We start from the raw sequence: 18,012 nt of genomic DNA on the forward strand, positions 1-18,012 counted from the left end.
TTCCTATTTTGCATTATCGATTATTCATTCTAATCATTGGTACATTTTAGGTATACAATATAATGACATTCATCATTGGAAATTTGCACCTTTACATAATCTCTCTTGGATCCCATCTTTCACCCTTGACCAGCCCTCCCTTCAACCTCTCCATTCCTCCCTATTTACAAAGATTTTGTTCCTATTTTTCAATTTCCCATATTAATTCCACCTTTGCCCCTTTCCTTCCTATTACACATTACCTACCATACATTTTAGCCCCCATTTACACTTTCAGTTTCTCACATCAGAGAAACTATTTGGTATTTATACATGTGTGTCCTATCTATTTCACTTAAGAGTATTGCCTTAATGTGCATTCATTTAGCTATAAATGTCTCCAATTTCTCACTTTTTATGGCTAAGTAGTACTCCATTTTATAAAAAAAAAAAACACATTTTCTTTATCCAGTCTCCAGTTGATGGGCATTTGGGCTGTTTCCAAGATTTAGCTATCACAAACTGCGCTACTATGAACATGGGTGCACATATATCACTGTGATATGATTCTTTAATTCTTTGGGGAAGATCCCCAGCAGTGGAATAGTGGGGTCAAATGGGACTTCCAGGCCTTGTTCTTTGAGGTATCTCCATACTGATTTCCACAGTGCTTGCACCAGTCTGCACTCCCACTAGCAATGCAGCAGGGTTCCTCTTTCCCCACAGCCCCACCAGCATTTGTTATTGGTAGATTTCATGATAGCAGCCATTCTTTCTGGGGTAAGGTGGAATCTCAGTGTTGTTTTCATTTTTTTTAAAAACTACTAGAATCAATGAGTCAATTTTGCAAGTGTGGAACATGAGATCAATATACAAAAACAAAATTTATTTCTGTGCATTAGCAATAAATAACAAAAATGAAAACATAATACAATATTATCAACAATTGCCTCAGAAATACAAAATACTGAGGGATAAATGTGACCAAAGTTATGAAAGATCTGTATACAGAAAACTACAAAGTATGCCTGACAGAAATTATAGAACACCTAAGTTAACAAAGAAATCAGACCCTCTTTATAGGTTGAAAGTCTCAATATTGTAAGGATGTTAATTTTTTCCCAAATTTTTCTATGGTTTCAATATAATCTCAATCAAATGCCCAGCAAGTTTTTTGTACAAGTTGGTGAACTGATTCTAGAATTTATATACAATTTCAAAGGATGTAAAATAACTATCTGTGAGAAAGAACACATTGGGGATAAAAACTAATGTTAAGACATAAAACTGCAGTGATCAGGATTTTTTTTACATCAAGAGCCTAGGGTCATTAGAATAAAATGAAATGATAATCCAAAAGTTCATACAAATGAATTTGGATATATACTTGATAATTTCCTAGGAAATTACAACTCAGCAAAAATAACTTTATTAATTCAAATTTTATTTCCATATTCATGAAAAAAAATGCATCTGTAATGAAAATTTCTACAATATCAGCTCCAAGGGTAAGTATCATTCCAAGTAAACAACCCCAAATCTCATTTATCTTACACAGAATCCTCAAAAAAAAAAAGAGAAAAAGACAAACATACTCATTTTAAAGGCTCAGAATAATTTTGAATAATCAGAATACTTGTCAGTATCGAGGAGAAGCAAATGGGTATTCTCATGGGTGAGGTCCCAGGGTAAAGAAAGCACGTGGAGCTGATATCCTAAAAGCAGCAGCAAGACCACCGTGTCTTTATTTCTCTGCCCTTATATTAGCTATTATCAGACATTCCCAGGCATTACATTGTCTCAACATGACCATATTGCGCATGCGTGATTGCCTATCAGTGTGTCCCATTGTGTTCATGTGCCAGACAGCAAGATAGTGCCCTTACAAGGTCCTCCAGTGCCCCCCAAGCTTTGAATCAATCAGCAACAGTTCCCCCACAATACCTAAACCTGCTAAGAACAGTAGAAGAGAGAAAATTACTGACCAATCTCACATGATCATATCTATTACATCCTAAGGAAAATATCAGAAAATTAACAAATAACAAATTAAATTCAGCAGTATATAAAAAGAGCAATTTGTCCAAAGAATACGATACTGGTTTTACAAATTCACCACGATTTTATTAATAATAGAAATATTATTGCAATAAAATAAACAAGAAAAAATTAAGATTGAGTAAGATTAAAATTTTTATTAGCCCAATTAATACAGAACATTTTATATAATTTAAGATGTATCATTAATAGACAGCAAACTAATATATAATCTAACTGATCTGTTGGAGGGTTTATAAAAAACACTATAAAATATGTTTTTAAAAAATAAGTACAAACTATAAAACAAAGTAGCTCTGGATGTCTTTCATGAGTATCTTTAGTCACACTGTCGGGCTGCCTCAGCATCCTGAATTGATCTAAAACATTTCCCTTGAATAGTTATTTTGAGAAGAACCAAATGTCACATGGTGCCAGATCTGGTGAAAAAGGTGGATGAGCATACACGGTAATGTTTTTAGGAGCATTTCTGTTGGTGACACTGGGAAACAGCATTCACCACATTTTTTATCACACTTCAAAGGGTGCTCAAGGGAGAACTTCTGGAACTGCTTCGGGAGATGAAAAGAAGAGTGGGATGGGTGTGTTTGAAGCAAAGGGGAGTGTTTTAAGAAGGAATTAATACCTCCAAATTTAAAAAACTGAAAAGGGCTTGGGATGTAGCTCAGTGGTAGAGTGTTTACCTACCCTAGCAAGCGCAAGACCCTGAGTTCAACCTCTGAGAAGGTAGGGAGGAAGAAAAAATATTCTTCAAGAGGTAATATCTCCATACTGACTTCCACAGTGGTTGCACCAGTCTGCACTCCCACCAACAATGGAGAAGGGTTCCTTTCTCCCCACAACCCCGCCAGCATTTGTTATTGGTTGATTTCATGATAGCAGCCATTCTTTCTGGGGTGAGGTGAAATCTCAGTGTTGTTTTCATCTGCATCTCTCCAATGACCAGTGATGTTGAACATTTTTTCATATATTTGTTTGCTGCTTTTACTTCTTTGTCTGAGAAATGTCTGTTCATTTCAGATGCCCATTTTTGAATTGGGTCTTTGAATTTGGGGGGGTCTGATTTTTTTCAATTCTTTATATATTCTAGATAGTAGTCCTTTGTCTGAGGCACAGCTGCTAAAAAAATTTTCCCATATTGTAGGTTGTCTGTTAGCTCTGTTGGTGGTTTCTTTTGCAGTGCAGAAGCTTTTTAATAAGATGAGATCCCAGTTGTTGATTCTTTCTGCTAGTTCCCGTGCTGCTGAGGTTTTGTTCATGAAGTCTTTTCCTAGGCCAATGTCTTCAACAGTTCTACCTAACTTATCTTCCAGCAAGTTTAGTGTTTCTGTCTTAATATTTATATATTTAATCCACTTCTATCTTAGTTTAGTGCATAGTGATAGGTATGGGTCTAGTTTTAATCTTTGGCAGGTTGAAATCCAGTTTTTCCAACACCATTTATTAATTAGGCTATCTTTCCTCCAATGATGGTGGTTGGCTTCTTTGTCAAAGATGAGGTGGCTGAGTATGTCTGGAGTTGTTTCTGCATCTTCTAATTTATTCCACTGATCCTCAGGTCTGTACCTTTGCCAGTACCATACTGATTTTATCACAGTAGCTTTGTAGTATAGTTTCAAGTTGGGAATTGTGATACCCTCAGCCAAGTCTCTGTTGCTTAGATTTGCTTTAGCTATTCTAGGTCTCTTATGGTTCCAAATACCTCAAAGAACTAGGACTAGAGGTCCCATTTGACCCAGCTATTCCCCGGCTAGGTATCTTCCCAAAAGAATTAAAAGAATCATATCACAGTGATATATGTGCACCCATGTTCATAGCGGCACAGTTTGTAATAGCTAAAGCTTGGAAGCAGCCCAAGTGCCCATCAACTGGAAACTGGATAAAGAAAATGTGGGTTTTTTATAAAATGGAGTACTACTCAGCCATAAAGAATGAAAAACTAGTCATTTATAGCTAAATGGATGCATATCGAGGCCATACTCTTAAGTGAAATAAATAGGACACAAGTGTAAATACCAAATAGTTTCTCTAGTGTGAGAAACTGATAGCATAAATAAGGGTTAAAATGATTAAAATGAATAATTGATAATTTGAAATAGGAAAAAAGGTCCAAAGATGAAGGAGTGAAGGGAGGGGAAGGGGAAAGGAAAAGAGGGAAAGGGAAAACTATGAGAAAAGAAAAAAAATGGAAATGAAATCTATGTAAATAGGGAAGGGTGGAGAGGGTGAAGGACGCACAGGTAATGGGGAAAATAATAAGAACCAAGATGTATCATGTACAGGTACAGACACCCAATGATAAATGTAAACGAATTGTATACCTAAAATGTACCAATAAAAGAACTAAAAAAAAAATAGGTAATAGGAGAGCCCATAATGTTTTTGAACAATGGAAACAAATGCGGAGACTAATAATGAAAAAATATTTTCAAAACATTTTCAAGCTTATTGGCTTGAAAATAAGAATGTATACTGGTTAACAGTGTTAACCCAGAAGCAGTCTCATAAACTGAAATTGAGTATATTAGTGAATATGACATTTTGGAGAAGATCTTGATAATATGATGCAAAAGCTTTGACTTGTGAATGCACCTTATTTTTGAAATTCTAAGTCCAATCATTATTCTAAGTTCACAACAGTATTTGTAGAAAAATAACTTGCAGAAAAACCTAAATTTCTGAAAAATAATTTATATAACCATACAATGTATTTATATGCCATTTATTTCATGTTAATTGCAAAACAACATTCAAGACTTAGAAATGTCATGAAGAAGACTGAAGGAATCCTGCTACAAAGTTATCAAAAATAATCACACAATCTAAAAGTAATGTTTTATAATAAGCTCATGTTACTCTTCTGTGTGACAAGACAGTGTACAAATATATAAGAAATATTCATGTAAAGTAAATAATATGTAGAATGTATACATTTGAGTGTAGGGAAAGTTGAAAAGGTAAGTGTAGAAACAGTAAAAGTAACTATCACTAGATTTGAAATTATCCTTACATGTTCTTACTAAATACCTGAAATTTTTCTTATTTTAATTAAAAATATAAAAAAGAAAACTAGGTATTAGAAATCTTAAATCCACTGTAGGAGGTATGGGAGAAACACAGGAAAGACAGACACATACAGTATAACCACCTGATTTTAGAGCTGTGTGTTGGGCTATACCTATTGTAATTGCTGCATGATCCATTCTCTGAGGACACTGGCCTCATTACTACATTTTTTAGGATTTCTGCCAAATTCATTGCAAGGATTCATTAGTGATTTTTTAAATTGGATCACCAAGCTTCCTCTTATTATTCATTTCACTTCAGCTTTGGCAAATAAAACAAAAGATAATCTTGGTCTAAAAAGGTCTTTCCCTATCTACTGGAATCACAATATCAACACTCTCAAAACCAGAGGGAGCTCTTATTATCCCCAAAATATTTGAGTACAATATTACCTTCAAAATTGGGATTATTTAAAAATGAGCGGAAACCTTGATGAAAAGTATTGGCAATGTGTTGGAGAAAAAACTCTCATTACAGTGTTACGAGGAAGTGGAGGTTCATAAGCAAGAACAGTCAGAAGTTCAAACACAAACCTTCACTAACAATATCCACTCATCCTAGTTTTCTGCAGGAGCACTGTTGTTCCTTGTCCAAAGGAAGGTACTGCTGACTCTCAGAACAGTAAGTAAAATTTCAGTGATTTCACTTACTTTTCTTTTTGAAAGTTCCAATCAAAATTTCTTCAGAAAAGCAGATTAGATGTATAGTTAACAATATCAGTGATGTCTATAAGTACATGAAATATGTAAAAGAAGGAAATATTTTAAAGAAACAAAACTCTTCACATGACAGTGTAATGGAGCCTCTGGGGAATAGGTTTTCCATTCATTTATATAAGCAAATTTCAACCTCCGATACACAGATTCCAAATTTAAAGTACTTTAATTAGTGACTGATGAGGAAAATTATGGAAAAGCTATAGGCACAAACTTAGAAAACAAATTCCTTAAACATTAATATGTCACTGAAAAATTGACAGAAAAACCATAGATGGCAATAAGAGGAAGACAACTTATCTGCCTAAACAAGAACCCAGGAATCACTACATTTCTTGGTTTGGATGATTAGGTATCGAATAGATTTTACAAAAAGATCCATGAGATATTTGAAAGTAAATAGTATATGACAAATTATATATTCAATTGCAAAAATTCTGTCTGTATTTTATAAAATCTACCTAAAATATTTGCTCAAGGAAAATGCAAATATATATATTGCAAAATAACAACTACTCTGCTATGATATTTTAGATTCTTTTTCCATTATCACACCAAGTTTTTCAACTTCATTGATTATTCATATGATAAAAACAAGTGAAAAAAGTAGAATGCTTTATGCTTTTCAATTGCCTTAAAGTGTATAAAAGCAAAAATAGATACTAATAGGTAATTTAAAATTTTTTTTTAATTCTTATATTAAAATTTTTTTCAATACACAGTGATCCATTACTAACTTTTGAAATTGTGCTATAAAAGACCTTCTGATCTTTAATTATTGATTACAAATGTCATATTGGTAGTATATTGACTTCTTTCAGCCCAAAAAGTTTGAAGGGAAAAAATGGAAACAAAGCTTTTATAAATAAGGAAAGGAAGAGGGGTCAAAGGGAGGGTAGGGGAATGGGAAAAAGTAAGAATCAAGATATATCATGTAGACATACAAATTCCCTGTGATGAATATGAGCATTACGTTTACCTAAAATGTACCAATAAACAATTAATTATTTTGAAAAGTTTGAAACATGAGATTTTCCAACCTAAGAGATCAAGCCTAACTTTACTCACTTTGAAAAGCTTTCTATTTGAATAAAGAGAATAATGAAGAAAGCATTGCCTACATGCATAGTAATGAAAAATCCACTGAGGGGACATTTTGCAATATTACTAGTAGAAAATTGTATGAGTTCGCATGGTTGCCTATGAATATGCTTACAAATAGTTACCATAAGTTCACATACGGGTCTCAACTGCACCTGTTTGTTCAATTTTGTATCATTTTTTATGGTTGCAATGTGAATAGAAGTTATGAATAACTTTTAAAAATGTGAGATCCCTACCACTGGATAAATGATAGTCATTAATAGCAGGAATTAAGAGGCCATCAAAATGACATAGGATTTGTCATGGAGCAGTTGCATTATGTGCCAGACCTTCAAAATAAAGATCTTAGGTGGCTGACCATCTTATTAGAGATCCCTGAATACACTGTAAAGGCGTACATTTGAAAATTCATATTGAAAGACATCAGCTAGTTATGCAACTATTTTGACAACAGTTGACACTGACTATATAGGAATAATGTTACCTGTAATTGTTATAGAGCAGTTATAGTCCTAGATTTTCTAATATTTTCTAAAGTGTGCAAGGCTGAGTTTAATGTCATAGCAAAGCACTTGGTAACTATGAGCTGAAGACAATGGGATTCAAAGGAGATAGATTTGTTCCTAAGGTGGGTTGTCACCACATCTCAATGTTTTCTATGGAGATTATTCCCTGTGTGATCCAACTATATTTTAGAGTTCTAGCTTTTAAAAAATTCAAGATCCTCTTAATGACACTTTGCTGAGGTGGTGACATGTGTTAGCATCAGAACATGATTAGAACGTGCATCCACCCTAGTCAAAACAGAAATTTTAATCAATGCATTAATCCATTCTTGCAACTATTTCATTGTCATCCTGAGGAAATTTATATCACTCATTGATGTGGGGAAAAATAGCAAGTCCTAGAGACACTGAATGGAAACATCTTATTGATAACTATTGTAATTAATTTGTTATAACTGAGGGTAGGAACTATAAAGAAGCTATCAACCCAAATTTGGTATTTCAAAAGTCACTTATTATTTTATTATCTTAATGACAGCTATTTCAAGGAAGCAAAGTGGAGATTCAGCTACTCATTTACACCACAAAAAAGGTAAGGAAGAGAAGGCAGTTATCATTGCTGATGGTTATTCACAGAGAACTTGACAATTCTGTGGTATTACTTAAAATTTAGCAGTAAACACTCCATTTTAATGCCAAAAGATCACAAATAAATTTTTTAAATGTAAGAGCCATGGTTTAAAAAGAGTAAATTTGGGCCAGGGATTTAGTTCAGTGGCATCGCACCTGCCTCTCAAGCACAAGGTCCTAAGTTCGGTCCCCGGTACCAAAAAAAAAAAAAAGTAAATTCATTGACAGAGCGATATCAAGAAGAAATCCAAATAGGAAAGAATGTGTGTGTGTGTGTGTGTGTGTGTGTGTGTGTGTGTAGAAAAAATAATAGTGTTGCCATTCTACCAATAATCCTTTGTTAGGTGTTGGCTACATAGCTTTATTGTGTTAGTTTTGTTGATTATCTCAGTTGAAAAAAAACCAGAAATGATGCTTGGGAAAATGCCATGGTAGGAATAAGTATTCTTTGGCAGTGTTTAGTAAATGGGAATTTAGGAAATCCAACGCAGCCACCTGATTTCAAAGGACCTCCCAAAAGAAATAACCCTTGAGCTGAAAATCAAAGAGAAATTGGTGCATTCAAGTTGAATTCAGTGAACCTGAAAGAATGATAGCTAGATGTGGTGGCACATGCCTCTAATTCTAGCACTCTTGGAGGTTGAGGCAGGAAGATTACAAGTTCACAAGTTTGAGCCCAGCCTTAGCAACTTAGCTAGGCCCTGTGTCAAAAAAATAAAAGAGAGATGGGGATGTAGTTCGGTACAAAGAACCTGGGTTCAATCTCAATAATTGAAAAAGAATGGGGGTGGGGGAGAATGACTGGAGAACATATTGCTTCCAACAGGTGTTTTCTATGAAGTAATTACACAACACTTGGTGTATCACATTAGTTCAAGTACTACTGTATAATCAGCTTTATTGGGGGAACACAGAAGAAAAAGATAGGGATACAGAATATGATATCAACTTTGCATGTTCACAATATGAGGTATATATGACTGTATATAGCTGAATTTCAGAAAACAGATCACTACTAGTTACACTACTAGTTACCCTCCAAAGTATATATACACTTTATACACAAAATGACAAAAACATTATTTTGTTGTAAAGGATAGACATAAAATTGTAATGGATGGTGGATTTTGGAGAACCTCTACAGCAAGTCCACATCATTTGCTGTGTAACTGTTGTGTTATCAAGGATCAAGCTACAAACAAGATATGAAACTGTTAGTGAACTTTAAGACTTCAACTTCTAAATACAGAAAATCTTAGTATTTAATGCATTATCAGTTTTAAAGTTCAGTATATAGAAAAAATTAAAATAAATGTAAAAAAATGCAATGGAAAGGTAGAATCTGTAAATTACTGGACTATGGTAGAGTTAAATTGATTTATAAGAATTATCTCTTGAAAAATTACCCAGAAACTAGAAACTTACAAATTAACTCCATGAACATACTGACAATGTTAATTACCAAGTTAAAGAACAAATTTCATGTGGGCGAGTTATCTGTTTAATTCTCAGTGTTTATTACTATAGAACTTTGGCTTATTTATATTCTAGTAAAATATCTGATTTTTTATAAATGCTGGACAAAAAAATCACGAGTCAGTTATGAAAAACCGTACAATAACAACATTCATTCTCCTAGGATTAACAGACAATCCACAAATTCAGAGTCTGCTTTTAATGTTTCTGTTTCTTACCTATTTATTAAGTATAACTGGGAATGTGGCAATCATCTCACTTACATTAGTGGATCCTCATCTTAAAACACCAATGTACTTTTTCCTACAAAATTTTTCCTTCTTAGAAGTCTTATTCACATCAGCTTGTATTCCTAGATACTTGTATAACCTATTGACAGGTGACAAGACTATTACCTACTGTGCTTGTACTACACAAGCATTTTTTACTGATCTTTTTGGAGTAACTGAATTTTTTCTCCTGGCCACCATGTCCTATGACCACTATGTGGCCATCTGAAAACCCCTGCGTTACACTGCCATCATGAGCAGCAAACTCTGCAACAGGCTCATTCTTTGTTGTTGGATGGCTGGCTTATTAATCATACTCCCACCATTTAACTTGAGCCAGACTCTGGAATTCTGTGATTCTAATGTCATTGATAGCTTTCTTTGTGATGTGTCTCCCTTCCTGAAGATTTCATGCTCAGACACATGGGTCATTGAACAGATGGTTATAGGTTGTGCAGTGTTGACCTTCATCACAACCCTTCTTTGTGTAGTTCTCTCTTACACATATATAATCAAGACTATCATAAGATTCCCCTCTGCCCAGCAAAGGAAAAAGGCCTTTTCCACCTGCTCTTCCCATGATTGTGGTTTCTCTCACCTATGGCAGCTGCATCTTCATCTATGTCAAACCTTCAGCAAAGGACTCAGTGGCCATTAATAAGGGTGTGATAGTGCTGACTACTTCCATCGCTCCTATGTTGAATCCCTTCATCTATACCTTGAGAAACAAGCAAGTAAAATGAGCCTTCAACTATTCAGTCAAAAGAATTGCCTTAGCTTACAAAAAGTAAAAGAGTGCCAAAGTTGGTGGTTCAATTTTTCATGAAATTGTCTCCCCAAAGCATATATCATTAAGTTCCTAAAATAAATATTTGGTCAAATATAAAGGCCATCCAGATGAAATTTCTCAAAATGTTCCTTGTATCCACAACTGCTCTTAGTGAGATCACTTATTTTCATTTTTTGTAAACACATTTCTTTTCTGATCTTCCATAAGGAACAAAACTATTCCATTACATCCAGCCTCAAAAAACTGCAAACTGAACAAGATTTTTAAAAACAAAATGTGAATATTAATAAAATATTAGTTCCCAAAGAATGTTATTCATTTTTTATATTCTCTATAACCTTGCAAATAATTCTTTGATTCATTAAATACACATTTACTGAGTATCTCACTCATGTTAAGTAAATATTTCACAGAAGACACAAAACAAATCCAACAGGGCCGGGGATTTAGCTCAGTGGTTTCGCTGCCTGCTGCACAAGCACAAGGACCTGAGTTCGATCCCCAATACCAAAAAAAAAGAAAAACAAAAACAAAACAAATCCAACAATAATCCTGCCCTCATGAAGCATATATGATAGAACAAATGTATAGCTAAAATGTAAAATTGAATCAGCACTGACAAAGGGTCTTGCAATGGGAGGGACTGCAAGATGGTGGAGCGGTAAGTGCCTGCAACACAGCTTCTCGAAGACAAAGTGCCCAGAGCCTGAAAACATCAACTCAGAGAAGCAAAGTGAGTGAGTGAAGGGCACAGAGAATCACTAGGAAATAGACAGGGGAGAAGAAAATAAGATCCATTGCTACAGAAGTAATCGCTAGCCCATGCAGACGGAGACCACGTTGTGCGGTGTAACTGCACCGCGTGGCGGGGGGGGAGGCATCAAAAATAATTTTGGGACACAAATACTTGAGTCAGAAGGATTTTATTTAATCGGAGACAGCAGCGAGAACATGAGACAATGCTTTCTAGAGAGTGGCCCCTCCTAGAGTCAACAATTGATGAGTGAGGGGGAATGGAGTTCCCACATAGTCACACGGAGCGGAGTGGGCAAGTCACCATCTTATTTCAAAAAGCTCAGGGCTTGCACTCCAAACAGCCCCACAGCCACCTCACTGCCAACACCCCAGAGTGGAAGAGGGAAGAGCTCCCTCACAGTAGGCTGCAGGCACCTGGTCAGTGGATTGAGAGAAATGCTGCTGAGAAGTGCCAACTGGTACTTCCCAGGTTAGCCCTCACCACCAAAGACTAGAAGTGTCTCCTTGTTCTGTGATCAGAGGCCCTGGCAGAGCAAGTGCTTTGGCCTGAGACAAGAAGGGGACACTCCTGCCCCACCCTGCGACAGACAGCATAGGTAGGCAAGCAACCTTAGCCAGCCAGGACTGGGAGCCCCTCTTCCCCACAACCAGTGAGTGAAAGTAAAGCCAAGTGGAACGAAGGAAGCCCCAGAGTCTGGGGGCAGCTGTGCACTAACCCGGAGGCAGCCTCGGACTGGCTCCACGAGAAGGCGCCAAAACAGCTGAGAGGGGGTGGTGGAAATTGCCTCGCTGGAGAGACGTGTGCCAGCAGACGGATTGACATCTCAAAAGTTACTGGCTGCAGAATACCCACAGCCCCCACATGTGGTGGCCAAAATCAGTCCTGTACTCAACATGAACTGCAGTCTTGGCAGGATTACACAGCACAGTTTCAGAGTATGTCTAGCTCTGTCAGGGTCACTTACAGAACTACGGACACAAGAGGAATTTTATTTTCTTTTCTCTTTGATTGCTTGATTTGTTTTCTGTTATCTGTCTAGTTGTGTGTGTGTGTGTGTGTGTGTGTGTGTGTGTGTGTGTGTGTGTGTGTTTAGGATTTTTACCTTAATTTTGTTCTGTTCTATTTGTCCTCCTTCTCTTTCCCCAACTGTCTCTGCTGATTCTATGATATTTTCGCATGAGTGAAGTATATCTTTTGTCCCTGGTTCGCCTCAGTATTCTTTTGCTTTCTTCTCCGCTCTTTCTCTCTGGCTCTTTTCTCCAGTCTCCCAAAGCCTGGGTGTTCATCCTGAGCCCTCCACCCTTCCTTCTACTATATTTCTTTTCACTTACCTCTCTGTTTTGTTCTCCATACCTCTTAAATTTCCCCCCTACAGGGTAAAATTACTCTACCAAAGGGAAACTTATTACATACAAGTGCCTGGGTTTTGCTAGATTTTGTTATAAAATGGTAGAGCTTGCTTATATGGTTAAAGGTAACAAACTAACAGTTATCAGAGCTTTTCAGTTGCTAAGCTGTGCTTGATGTTATTATTGCTAACTGTATTTAGCCAAGACGTCATACCTGCTGTAATCAGTCGTTCTCTTACATGACAACACTGTGATTGTCTAGAGTCAGAGCCATTGCCATAGTCCAGTACCAAATGACAAGCTAAATAGATAGCAACTTCATGTACTTAACAAATTGGGAAGGTACAATCTTGGGATAGACACAAAAACCAAGAACCACCTATACTAAGGAGTCTTCTCGGGAATAGACATTTCCTAGAGAAACCTGGATATAAGTGATAAAGCTATATACCATAAAAAATCTACAAGCAACAATTCAGAAAACAAAAGAAAATTTAAAACACTAGAAAATAACAAGACACAGAAGCAAAATGCAATCTCAGACCTCCAGGCCACCAGGGATAAGTCCAAGGACAATGAGATAGAGGAAACTGGACGTCACCTATCAGGACTTTCTGAATTGATAACTGCAGAAGTGAAAAAATACATAAATGAGGCCATAGAGAAAATAATCTTTCAAGTAAAAAAGAAATGACAATTAAAATGAAAAAATGCTCAATGAAGCAAGAGTAGACAAAGATTAAAAAAAAAGAAGAGTTTAGGAAAACGATGGAAACCATGAATGAAGTAATAAAAGTGAGACTTCTCTAAGAAAAGAGAAGAGCTGATGAAAATAGATTCTGATGTTGAACAGTTAAACAGAACATCTGTTATACAAGGTATTCACACAGACCACAACACACTGAGACACAGGCCAAATCCTACCTGGGACTCCTGCAGTAAGAGAAATAGCCAGAATTCTAGGGCATGCTGTCTGATTCCTCCTGTTTTTAATAAGACAGGGTCAGGCTGACCTGAAACTCACCAAATAAAGTCAGACCCCAAACTCATGATCCTTCTGCCTCAGCCTCCTGAATGGTAGAATTCAAGTGTGTACCAGCATGCCTGGCTCACATGCTCTTAAGGCAAATAATTTAACAGTAACACCAAGCCATAGGCCAACAAATAGAAAGTGGCACATGCCTGTGGTCCGAGCTACCACCATGGTTAAAGGAGAAGGATCAAAAGTTGAGACCAGCCCGGGCAACTTGGTGAAATCCTGTATCAAAATAAAAACAAAATGAAAACAAAAACAAAAAGGGCTAGGGATGTAGCTCAGTGGTAGACCACTTGCTAGAATGCACAAGACCCTGAGTTCAATCTCCATCACTGGGAGGAAAAATAATCTATTAAAATCGGGTATGGTGGTACATTCCTATAATCCTAGCACTCAGGAGGCTGAGGCAGAAGGATTGCGGAGAGATCAAGGTGAGCCTGGTCTACATAGTGAGTTCAAGGCTAACCTGAAATACAAAGTGAGATCCTAGTGGGAGGGGTAGGGGAAAGGAAAGAAGAGAATGGAATTCATATGAGAAAATGAAAAAGTGGAAACAAAATCTTTGTAAATAGGGAGGGATGAAGGGGTTGAAGGGAAGGCAGGGGAATGGGGAAAAAATAAGAACCAAGAGAGATTATGTAAAGGTGCAAATTTCTAATGATGAATGTCATTATATTGTATACCTAAAATGTACCAATAAAATTAATTTTAAAAAGTGAGACCCTGTCTCAAAAAAACAAAACAATAACAACAAAAAACAAATTTAATCTATTGAATACCAATGATTAACAGATATTCCTACATAAAAAATTCTGTATTCTGTGAAAAACACTTTATATGAAGTGTAGAGAAAATTATTTCCCTCCAATATAATTATTAAAATAGGATATAAGTTAAGATATAAGGTACTTCTATGAGTCAATCAGCAATACAACTCAGTGAAAAAAGTGAACAAATGATATAAATAAATTCATAGAAGAGGTACTAAGCCTCTGTAGTGATCAGAGAAATGCATATTAAAATGAAACACTTTTGTTCAAATTATCAGAAGTTAAAGAAACTTGTATTCAATTATTTGTAAAGATTGAAAAATTAACTTTATGAAAACTTAAAATAGATATATATTCAGTCCATTTCTCAATAGCTCAAAATTATACTACTAATGTATACTGAGATATATGTACAGAAGTTTCTGTAACATTGTAATTTTAGAAACTCAAAAACATTTGGGTGTGGTGGCACATGCCTCTGGTCCCAGCACTGGAGAGGCTGAGGCAGAAGGATCGCCGCAAGTTTGAGGCCAGCATGGGCTACATAGTGAGACTCTGTCTGCCATAAAAACTTTAAAACAGCCTAAGTTTTCAAACTTAAGGGAAAGATTAAAATAAGGTTCATTCATACTATGGATATTATACTGGAATTGAAAAAATATTATACTGGATTTTTTTAATACATACTGTCAAGTGAAAGAAGCAAGTCAATATAGGCTCACTATGGATCCACATGTACAAAACTATTTGTATACATATATGAATGTCTATGTACAAATGCATAGAAACAGTACATGATAAATGGTAGCAGTTAATTGGGGATGGAAATGAGATCTGAGGAAGAAAGCATAAACTGAAGACTTTCATTCTTGTTTGTTCTGTATTTAAATATTGTTTGTAGGGCTGAGTATGTACCTTAGTAGTGGAGTGCTGGCCTAGCATGTATGGGGTCTTGGGTTCAATGCCAGCACCACAAAAAGTAAATATTGTTTATAGCAAGTATATTAACATATAATTTTAAATGATAATTTCTAAGCTATTCGTGATTTTAAATTTTAAAATTAATAATCAAATAGTAATAAATAATAGGAGATACTCATGAACCTAATTCCCACATACAACTAATGTTACATTTGCCATATTTGTTTAAAGATCTTTCTAGAAAGTCATAATTTTTTTCTTTTTGGTGGTGCTGGAGATCAAACCCAGGACCTCACGCATGCTAGGCAAGCATCCTACTGGGCTGTACTCTCAGACTTAGTCATAAAATCTTACAAAGCTAAAGCCTAGCCCTCCTTTTCTCCTCTAAAGGGATAATCACTGTTTTATAATTTGTGCATTTCATTCACATACTTATTTTTTACTTTTATCAAATGTTTATGTTTTCAAAAAATAGTATTTGGTATTTAGTGGTTTTAAAGTGTAAATGAGCAGTGTTATGTCCTATGTATTATTCTATACTTAACATTAGATTTTGGAGACTTACCTGTATTGTTGCATGAATAGGTAAGTTTTTTACATTTTATTCCATTGTAAGAATAAATTGATTTCTTTGTCCATGTCCAAAAAAATAGCAAGGGACCATGATAAATCAATCCAACAATTGCAAGATGATGCAAAGAAAATAATATAAGATTGATCAGAGTCAATGAGAATGCCAGAGATAGGGAAAATGCCATGCAAAAGCTGTTCAAAGAAGTAGTAGGAGAAAATTTCCAAAACGTGAAAAAAGAATTTGACATACAAATAAGTGATGCATATAGAACTCCAAATAACTATGACCAAAATAAATCCACACCAAGGAATATAATATTCAAGATTCCAGAAATTCAACACAAGAACCGAATATTAAAAGCTGTTAGAGAAACAAAGCAAATCACCTATGAAGGAAAGCCCATCAGAATCACAGCAGACTTCTCAATGCAAACTCTCAAGTCAAGGAGAGCTTGGAGTGAAGTATTTCAAGCCCTAAATGAAAACAACCTCCAACCTAGATTGATGTACCCTGCAAAACTATCTTTCCAGGGTGAAGGGTGCACAGGTAATGGGGAAAAAAATTAGAATCAAGATACTACAGGTACAAGCACCCAATGATAAATGTAAACATACTGTATACCTAAAATGTACCAATAAAAGAATTTTTTTAATTATCTTTTAAAATCAATGGCGATTAAAAGAATCATACCACAGTAATATATGCACACCCATGTTTATAGCCGCACAATTTATAATAGCTCAAACTTGGAAACAGTCCAATTGCCCATCAACTGGAGACTGGATAAAGAAGATGTGTCTTTTTTAATAAAATGGAGTACTACTCAGCCTTAAAGAATGAGAAACTAGAGACATTTATAGCTAAATGGATGCACATGGAGGTCATACTCTTAATTGAAATAAATAGGACACATATGTGTAAATACCAAATCGTTTCTCTGGTGTGAGAAACTGAAAGTGTAAATGAGGAGTAAAAGGTATAATAGATAATGTGAAATAGAAAGAAAAAGTCTAAAGAGGTAGGGGAGGTGGGAGGGGTAGGAGAAAGGAAAGAAGGAAAAAGAAAAAATATGACAAAAGAAAAAAACTGAAACAAAGTCTTTGTAAATAGGAAAGGGTGGAGGGGGTGAAGGGAGGGCAGGGGAATGGGGGAAAATAAGAACCAAGATATAACATGTAAAGGTACAAGTTCCCAGTGATAAATGTAACTGTATTGTATACCTAAAATGTACTGATAAACTTAATGAAAAAAAATCAATGGAGAAATAAAGTACTTCCATGGCAAAGAACAACTAAAGAAATTCACAACCAACAAACCAACTCTACAAAGTATTCTGAAGGGCATTTTAGAAAGATATAAGGAAAATCAGACTTTCAAGAACACCAATGGAAGGAAGCCACCAGTCAGGTCAAGCAATTAAACAAAAGAGGGAAGACAGGGAACCAACAGCAGGAAAACAACATGACAAGGGTAACTCAATACATATTAGCAATAACAATCACTGTAAATGGCCTCAATTCATCAATCAAAAGAAACTAAATGGCAGAAAGGTTCAATGAACAAGATCCAACAATATGCTACATACAAAAAAACCTCATTTAACTCAAAAAGAAATTCATAGGCTGAAAGTCAAAGGATGGACAACAATGTGACAGGAGCCCAGAAAAAGACAAGCGTAGCTATTCTATTTGCAGATAGTGTGAACTTCAAGCCAAGACTGATCAAAAGAGGCAAAAAAAGTTGCTACATACTTGTTAAAAGAACATTTCAAAAAGAGGAGATAACAATTATAAATATGTATACACCAAATATGGGTACACCCAGTTATATAAAACAAATATTAACAGACATGAAAAATCAAATAAACACTAGCACAGTTATAATGGGGGACCTTAATACCCCACTATCACAAATAGCCAGATTAACTAGACAAAACATCAACAAAGAAATATCTGAACTGAACCAAATTTGTGAACAAATGGACTTAGAAGATGTCCACAAAGTGTTCCAC

At 35.5% G+C, this 18,012-nt stretch overlaps 1 pseudogene; it reads left to right on the plus strand.

The window, feature by feature from the left end:
* Nucleotides 1-9,661: 9,661 nt before the first annotated feature.
* LOC101726590 (olfactory receptor 6C2-like) lies at nt 9,662-10,595 on the plus strand (annotated as a pseudogene).
* Nucleotides 10,596-18,012: the final 7,417 nt, after the last annotated feature.

The sequence above is a fragment of the Heterocephalus glaber genome, unplaced genomic scaffold (assembly GCF_053883595.1).
Source record: "Heterocephalus glaber isolate CG9 unplaced genomic scaffold, H.glaber_assembly_v1.0 deba00001569, whole genome shotgun sequence".
Lineage (NCBI taxonomy): Eukaryota > Metazoa > Chordata > Mammalia > Rodentia > Bathyergidae > Heterocephalus > Heterocephalus glaber.